This window comes from Rhea americana, unplaced genomic scaffold (genome assembly GCF_003343005.1).
Source record: "Rhea americana isolate MKP2758 unplaced genomic scaffold, rheAme1 scaffold_28, whole genome shotgun sequence".
NCBI lineage: Eukaryota > Metazoa > Chordata > Aves > Rheiformes > Rheidae > Rhea > Rhea americana.
In genome coordinates, this window is record NW_028186401.1 from 1980673 (window position 1) to 1990095 (window position 9423).

Sequence of the window (9423 nt, forward strand, 5' to 3'; positions counted from 1 at the left end):
GTGTAATTTATGGGCTTGATTGGGCAGCAGGTTTCTTTTCTGATATTTAAATTGCAAATAAACACTTGTACCACTAGGAAAGTGCTTCAGTGGCACTTTATTCTTGGTATTTCCCTGGAAACACCTCTTTCTGATGAAATCCTCCCCTTTTTCCACAAACACCACACATCTAAACTACAGCTACAGTCTCAGGAATCTAGAACTGGTGGTGCAACACCACTCACGGCAACTCACTTTCTGGCTTACATGCAATGTGTTTTTTACATCCTCAGTGGCCCAAGCTCCCAGTGTTTACAGGAGCATCCCAGGTCATGTTATGAAGAGGACAAGAATGATCTTTCACTGGACTCTGCTCCCAGACTGACCTGTGCCTGTAGGATCTCTACTCACCCAGTGCATAAACCTCACCCCAGGCCAAAGCTTGTGGTACACAGGGCTGTGGCTGTCACAGTTCAGAAAAGGTAACTTTTACTCACACAGAATGAAGCATTGAGTGCATTCATTGCTTGAGCTCTCTTTTGCTAAAGGAAGATCTTTGTTACAAAGCTTGAGGAAAAGAGGCATAAAAAAATAAATAAAACCAGGTTTCATGTGTATGTATGTTGTGACTGACTTGCTCTGGGACTATCCTCTAGATTCTTAAAATATTCCTGTCTCTTTTTTCCATTAGCTTCCTTCCTTTTTTACTTTTGCCATATGCTGCCCTGATGACACTGCTTCTGGGAGGGAGTGTTGGGGCAATTTCCTTGACAGTGCTGAAAAGTCCCTCTGCATCCACCTCTCTCGTTCTGTTGCTCCAGCTCCTGCACTGCTCACTATGGATGAATTCCTGCAATGTTTTGTCTAACCACCTCTCCTATCCTTTGTCTGAGGCTCGTGCGCTTAGCTTATATCCAGTCTCATCAGGACGTCTTTTTGATTTAAGCCCTTGTCTTCTCCCCGCTAGGTCTAATACCTCATCTGTTAGCCACTGCTGGTTTTTGCATTGTTTCTTTATCCCAGTCATATTGTGTGCTGTGTCTAGGTTGACATCTTCTCCCTCACACCATGGTTCATTTGGTCCCTTTTTAGTCCTGGCATGGTAACAGCAGCTCAAACTGGCTCCAAACTTCCACTCTGGAGTTATCATCATTGGTATATCCTGGGAGAAATCAATTGCATGAAAATAGCTTTGGCTTTAGATTTTTGAAAGTTTTTTTTCACTGAGTTTGTGTCTTTATGCGACATGTGAATCTTAGAAGCCAAAAGATAAAAAAGTAGTGAAGGTAGAGAGGTGATCTTTTACTAGGAATTCACTGGCACATGGTCAGAGGCAAGTCAGCTCTGCTCAGAGAAATGAGCTTCTGTGGAATAGTTCTGTCACTGAGTATGAGGCAAATGAGTTCAGTCTCCAACTTGAGAGAAAATCACTGAGTTTGAGGCAAATGGATTCAGTCTCCTACTCGAGAGAAAATGTGTCCAATCTTATTTTGTTCTTCCCTCACCTCTGTCTCCCATATTATACCATATTCTTCATGAACAAAAGTCTTCCTCTACTTCCCTAGGAGCCAAGAACAAAAAAAAACACTATGACAGAAGCAGAACTGGATGTGCACAATGGAAATGCAGAAGGACAGCTAACGTATCTGCACAAATATAGGCGCTGATCCCATGAAGACTTTTGCATTGAAGCTGGTGAAAGATCTGAGTGCATGAAGTTAGGTGTATGTGTCAGTTAGTCTTTGGCAGACAGAGATCCTGAAGCCTCCTCAGACATCATGACTGGATACAGACATTATGATATTTCACTTATCTCTGGCAAAATGTGATATTCAGGCAGTTGCCTTAACTCCCTACTGGTTGAATCATCCTTTCAAATAAGCTTGGATTATAGCCTTCTTGTTACATAGCATTCTTGTTTGTTAAACTTCCCTGAGAAAAATGTCTTAAATTAAAAGAGAAGTTTTTAATGAAATTTGGTCAGTTGTTACTGTCATACTGAACCTTTTGGACCAGTAGACAGACAGACAGAAGGAAAGACAGAACTAAAGAAAGAATGAAAGAAAAAAAATGTACTGAGAGCAGCTGTTGAAGATTTTCAAGGACATTTGAGTAGCATTTTCTCCACTTAAAAATGCATGAAAAAGGGAATCTTTGCAACAGTATTACATCCTCACATTCATGGGCCAAGGTAACTACTGCTGGTGTAGGAAGAAAACTCCTAGTACACAGATCGCTGTTTTTTACGAGGTCATTATCAACAGTCTTTGAGGACAGAATACTGGACTAGATTAGGGAAGGTGGTGCTGTAGTCTTGCTATAGATATTCCTCCTTACTTTATTTCCAAATAGTGCATGTTTTCTATGTAGCTGTATATAGAAAAAGCAAACACAAGCTCTGAATCCAGTAGTTCAATCAATAGTTTTGTGTGGCAGGATGCTCTGTTCCAACTTTACTTGGCAGCAACAATGCCATGTAAAATCTTTACTCTGAATTTAGCAGAAAATTTCAAATCCTGAGTGTTGAGAAGAGCTGAGCAGATATGGCTTAACAGCTTCCATGAAAGCATTCCCATCCCTTTTCTTTTTGCATTCTACATCTGTTCTCTTGAACATAGTTAACAGTGGGAACACATGGAAAAAAAAAACAGTTCTATGCAATTCTGAGCAAACAGGGGAAGGTATCACAGCAAAGCAGTTGTGAACTCATAACTCAAACTGTTCTCACTCAAAACTTGAGTTTCATTGTCTAATTCTTCCGGTCAAGAAAGAAAAAGTATATAGTGGGAGAAACAATGAATAACTCTGGAAAGGAAAAAAGCCAGTTTTCATAAACCTAAGTCTAGAAGACACCAGTCACGCACACAAAAAAATACACACCCATTGTACATCTGTATGTTGAAACCAGTTTAAGACATAAGCTTACCTAATTTAAGTGCTATTGAACACTAACCATATATCTGTATTTGGATTCTCTTTGCAGCTCTTTAGGAATGTTGCAAAGGATATCTGACTTAATGTCTGATCATGCCCGGGGCAATAGAAAGGAGGAAGGAACACCAGCAATCTGTGGTGTTCCTCAACAACGGAGCAAATATGCTAGAAATACAGTGGCTCCTCATCCCCCTGCTCCTGTTCCCCTTTGAGAAGCTAGGGAAAAAAATAAGTTGGGCAAACTGTGCAGAAAGTTTGTTCCACTAGCTCTCCAAAAAGTCCTAGAAATAAATAAAACCTAAACATACCCAAAAAGGCTGGAGATTATATTACCTTAACTGGTAATCCTTCTTTTCATCGGAAAAGCAGGGGCTGACTTGGAGAGTCTTATAAATCTAGGGAGGTCCAGGGGAAAAGGGAAAGGCTGAGGGTTCTCAGGAAGTCTCAGTAATATCTCACGCTGCTGAGAAAGGGTGGATCTGATTACAGATAAAGAAGTTACTGTTTTGTACATACACGTCTGAAAAAACAGAAATGAGACTAACTTAGTTTCTGTGGTGAGACTGAAATACCTCGCAACAGAAGGAAAACCTTTTGTAATGTTCGGGATCAGTGGATCTAGTTGGAATGAAAAAAATACTGCTTCGGTTTCTGAGCATCAAATGCTTCTCTGAACAGTTTTGCTGTGAACATTTGTGACCAAGAAAATATTTCAGTGATTCATTCTGAAGAGCAAATGAATCTCAGAAAGCAGCAATCTATTCAGAGGCAATTAAATAACAGAAGAGAGAGGATTCACAAAATCAGTTATTCAGCCAGTCTAGCACTATGTCAAGAGAAGATACGTGACTCCACTGTTGTACAGTGCGCTCTGGTTAAACAGCACTTGCTCCATCTTGGTTGTGGTCAGTTTATCTGCAGCTCTTGACTCTCTTGTTACTATGGTGAATGACTGTCACAGGGGTGTACAGAGGGATGTTTAGGACATGAGTGGAGAGAACAACCAAAAATGATAATGGGACAGTATGAGTTACCAGCAGGTTCTTCTGCCTTTCTGTGTATGTGGGAAGGATAAGTGAGAATTGGCAGCTGATCTGTCACTGTGTCTGTGAGAGACAAATGTACATCTCCTGTCCTGGTCTTCAGCTCAGTCACAGCTTTCGTTTAACAGCTGGAGAAAGAAAGACGAAAGACCAGCTCCCAGAACAGAGGCAGCTTTGGATACTGCTGCTGGCATTTGTGCCTGTTACAACAAGGGAGTCCATATGTCTTTGCATATGTAGTCTCTTTTTGGTACCATATCCACAACTCTTGGTGAAGGATTCAGAAGAGTGGGTAGACTGCTGTTCTTTATGATCCAGGGTATCCAGAAAGGGAAACCCAGCCCTGAATCAGTGCATATGTTGGCTATGTGGAATTCATAAAGTTGTAACTTACCCTTGTCTGTCTTTATTCACCTGCATGTTTTGATCAGTAATGCTTACTGCTTTTTGGTTTCCCTTCCCATGTGAGAGAGAAACCAGCAGAGCAGTACACGTAGGATTACTATAGGCACATTTATGTTTGCTGACAATTCAAAGGTAAGTAGATTTCTCTGTCCTTGGGCAATCTTACCCTTGGTTAAGGCCCCTCTGTTCTTGCTGCTGAGTACAATTTCCACACCAAGATTTTTTTAAGCCTTTAAGTAGTAAGTCTCTTCAAGATGGGAGCAAATTAGAAGACACGTCAAAAGAACAACTACAACAGGAATTCTTAAATGCCACGTCTTAAATCATTTGGGCAAACTGTCAGTGTGCTTATATTTCTGCCTTACTCCCCAAAGTTTGGTGATGGATGACCACTGATAGGAGTGAGTTGGAACTCATGATCTGCCACCCAATTGCAGCATTAACTAAATCATCTCCCTGCTGCCGCAAGAAAAAAGCATTGATTCTGACCCAGTTTAGAAACTTAATGCAACCATATCAGAAAAACTTGCATGCTGCTGATTTCTAACTAGAAGTTGTTAGAATACCGCATAAAATATGAAGACACTACTTTTCCAGCTGCAGAAGGCTATTAGTTCTTTCTGTCCCACAGAGGTGCTGACCACAGTTAGCATTAAAAAGTGCCCTCAAATGGATATTCCTGAAGCTTGTTTTTGTCAAGTTCTGTATATTAAGGTATCCAAAGAAGCTGAATACACAGGCTTCTCTATGAGACATTCAACAGGAAGAGGCATGTACTTTTCTTTAAGGTTTCATTTATACTGTGTTTTATAGATCAGTAAACTGACAGTGAGATTAGGTAACCTGCTAAAGATCACATAGCAGGCAGGTGGCAGAACAGGAACTATTGCTTGGAAAAGCCTCTTGCTCTTCTGTCTGCTGTAGAGTCAGACTACACTGACCCGTGTGAATGTAATAAGGAAGAGAGCAAGAGAGAGAGTGCACAAGAACTTCTCTCCTTTTATCACACCTTTGCATGCCCACTAGAGCCCTGACCCCTCCTACGCTGAGCCCTCTGCAAGGGGGCAGGTTCAGGAAGGATCAGGGTGAAATGTGAACTCACTATTTATCACTCTGAGAGGTCAGACAGAGTCTGGACGTGAGGCAGAAGCATCTTGGATTTCTTCCAAGGCTGGAGTTGCTGCTGCGGTATGTGCTGCCCAAGATTTTCCAATGCAAATTCTGATTCAGCTCTAAGTCTTATTCTTATTAGAAGCTCTGTCTGAAATTTCTTTCATTCTTGTTCACTCAGCTGAGGGCATTCAGGGCATCCCGACCACTAGACATTATCTCCTCATACCACTGCAATCTTTATACCTCAGTGCCTGCAACAAGGCAGCTTTGCAGCCGATGGAAATTGCACAGCTCTGCTGACACAGGTCTATAGCTGCTAAGGAACTGGCCTTGTATTTTGACTATCACATATCACTATCACTAGCACAAGCAGCACTGTTCTTCCCTATTTTCATCATCACCAAGAAAATTTTGTTTAGGACTGTGGTTTACAAAGATCTTATTATAGAGAAATGAAAAGAAAACTCATCTAAAATCTGGTTATATTGAAAAATTCCAGCTGTCTTGCAATTCAATGCAGCTGTGCTATCTAGTATCTTTTTCTCTTCCTTTTGCATCTCTTTATAGAACATTAGCTTCTATAGAAAGATGCTTTTTTTTAAAAAAAAAGAAACATGTTGATTTTTTCCCCCTACCCTCTTCATTATTTGCTGGCTGTTATTTCCACCAATGAAACCTAGGGACTCTTGACAAGCAAAATGCACAGTGGAGGAGGACAGCGAGGAAGAGAAAAATAGGTTTTTTTGAGAGTGTCTACTAGCAATCTCTTGTCCGTGAATTTTTCTTATGGAAACTGTAATATGATGATATTATGCAACTGCCTTCACATATTAGAATCATTATGAGCAGTAGCTTTGTGATATCATACAGCAGGTGCTAAGAACAGTTTTCGTTTTTTCCCCAAAGCGACTACAAAATTACTTACGATTTCATTACAGAACAATCAACACTTTGTGGGGAGAAATTTGTATTATTTTATGATTGTGTTAGTGAGGAAAAAAAAAATCTCTTTCTGGGGAGTTTGCAGCATTCTCAGGGTGAAAACTAAACTGAATTCGGAAAGCTTCACTCCTGTTCAGCTCAAATTATTCCAAATTATTCTAGATGATTCCTACTGCCAGAGGAAGAGAGAGCCACAGCCTAAGCCTAGAAGGACCAGCAGGCTTACATACAATTGCACTTCATTCCCAGCATTTCCTGCCAGTCTCCAATGCCTGCATTGCATCTAGGCTGCTAGTCCCAGAATGATTGTATTGCAATTAGAAACAAGGCAGAACTTGAGTTACAAACCTTCTTTTTCAGTCGGAGAATTTCAGAACTGTGATCAAACTTCACAAGCCCCAATTCCTTGCCCCTTCATTTTAATAGCCCAGAGACTGCAATTCTTTCCAAAACGTCCCAATCTGTGTTGTCCCATCCCAAAATATAATTAACATATTACAAAGTACTTTTTCACTACAAAAAGCAAAATGTGTTCATTGGCTTGTACCTTCTATTCCCAGACTATGATCTGCCCTTATTATACAAAAGGTTCACTACCAAACACCCCAAGCCCCTTTAAAAGCTGGAAATACTTTAAGTAACTCTTATTTATATTAAGGACAGACACCAGAAGCGCAGGAAAAATCTGTATGGGAAGAAACGTGTATACTTCTCATTAATAAGTATGACAAGGCAGAGTAACATAATGATAACCAAATGACTGGAATATTTTGTTCACAGTGCAAATTTCTGAAGTGCAAATCACAACATTCAAAGCGCCAGCAACTCAGCGCAATATTTGTTACATCTGAAAACAGAGATACGGATCAATTATACTCAAGAGAAACCGTCTTAACATTATTCCCTGCAAGAAAACAGCTTTGAGTAAGACATGCCACACTTGCAGGAGTGACATTTTAAATGAGTCTCAGCAGATCATGCCTTCCCTGCTGCAGTAAAGCAATGAATTCTGGAATAATATCATTTCCCAGCCTTGGCATATTAAATCAGAAGCAAGGCCCTGGATACCTGATAGAGCCACTGGTCTCCAGGTGGACAGACTTTAAATCTGGTCCATTTCAGCTACGAAGCAAAGGCTCACCAGCTAATGCTCACCAGCTAAGAGCTCTCAATGTTTTTGGGTGAAGCTACTCTGCAACTGAATTGATTTGAGGACCTGTCCCTTTTTGGGGACTCCCTGGGCATTTGCAGCTGTTGCCAGAGAATGCATAGATGGGGACAACAAGACACTCACTTAGTACTACAATCTCATGCCACAGTGATTGCTGATGATCAAAACAGCCCTGGAAAACTGATGCCCTAAACAGTTCTAAATTAAATGCAACACTCACTGAATTGCTAGGCAAAACGAACACGCCATGTCAAAATGGCTTAAATCTGTAGTTGCTCCCTCACCCCATTTCTACTCAGAACCTAACTCAGATCAGAGAGTGTGGCCCCAAATCACTGCTGCTATTCCAGACTGAATAATGGCGTTCTTAGTCAGAGATCATGGGTTGCTTTAGGAAAAGGGAGAAATTAATTCTTCTTTGTTGTCCTCCCCTTGAAAAGCTTTGTTTCTTTCTTTAATTCTTTCCGTCTTTGTTCCTCATCTGAAGGATATAACAAAGCTAGGTTTATGCATGGGCCAGGGTGTCAGAGCCAGATTGTTATGGTACTTGCTGGACATTTGATCCTAAATAGCTGAATTAAACCATATGAACTTTGGATGAAGTTACTTTGACACCTCGGTGAAGGCTTTCTCCAGCGCCAGCACACACTGCCAGACATACTGAGCCAAATAACTTCACTAACAAACTTGTGCTAGCACTGCACAGATAGCTTTGTTGCTTTTTGATCTGGTTTTATATTCCAATCTGTGAGTTATACTGATGGATTGGTCCCATAACAGCTTTTATATAAGCAGATCAGCTAACATTAAAAGCATTTCTTAGTTACCATTACTATAAAATCTGTACATAAACCTTTGTTCAATCCACCCTTTATCTCACACTTTCAAAGCTAGTCCACATCCAGTGGGCATCTAAAATCTACCTCTTCTGGCTATGTCTGACTTCCATCTGAGACTGCCCTTTCAATAACCACACTGCAAAATTATGAATTCTCTCATTTCCTGCTTTCATTCTTTGTAAAATAAATAAACACAGATTTTTAAAAAACTATTTGGTCCTCAGGTAAAGGGTTTGAAAACAGGTATATAAGTAAGTGATAAGGAATCGGGGCTGACAAAACACACCCTTCCAGTGAGAAAAAACAAGTTCCGTGGCATGAAAAAAATACATGAGTTTCACTAAGGTTTACGCTCCCCTGACCACTGAAACTTGTCTCAGGGACTGGCTGCAGCCCCGGACTTGAACCTTGCTAGCAACTGGAGATACTCAGAGCTCTCCCTCCAGTTTGTCTCCAAGGGAAACGCATCACGCAGAGCGTCAGCGAGGCCGGCTGATGGGGCCACACACTCGGTTGCAGGGCATAAACCTGCCCAGCTGCTGCTCCAGGCCCGCGTGACCCCCTCAGTCCCACGTGGGACCTCGCATCCCCTGCAGCAGTGCTTGCCGGGAGCAGGCAACCTCCCTGGGGTGGGCTGCAGTCCTGCACCCCGCTGCCACCGGCTGGCCCCCCGTAACACCCAGCGCCGTGCCGTTCCTTTTTGACCCTCCGCCCTGCTGCTGCACAGTCGGCTTAGATGTTACAGGGAACCGCACACGAGGCCCACGAGGCTGGCAGGAGCCCCTGAAAGCGAGCGCTGCGCTGCGCCGGAGGGGGTGGCGGAGCCCGGCCGCGGGCATCGCTTCGTGCCCCTGTGCGCAACCCCGGGTTTGGTTGCCGTTTTTTCCCCGCTTTTCAGCCTCACGTGGAAGCGAGCGCTGAACGGGAACCGGCCATTTGCCGGCGCGGCGCTTTGTGCCCGGGGGCGGCCGCGGCGCGGCGCGTCCCCGCGGCGGCC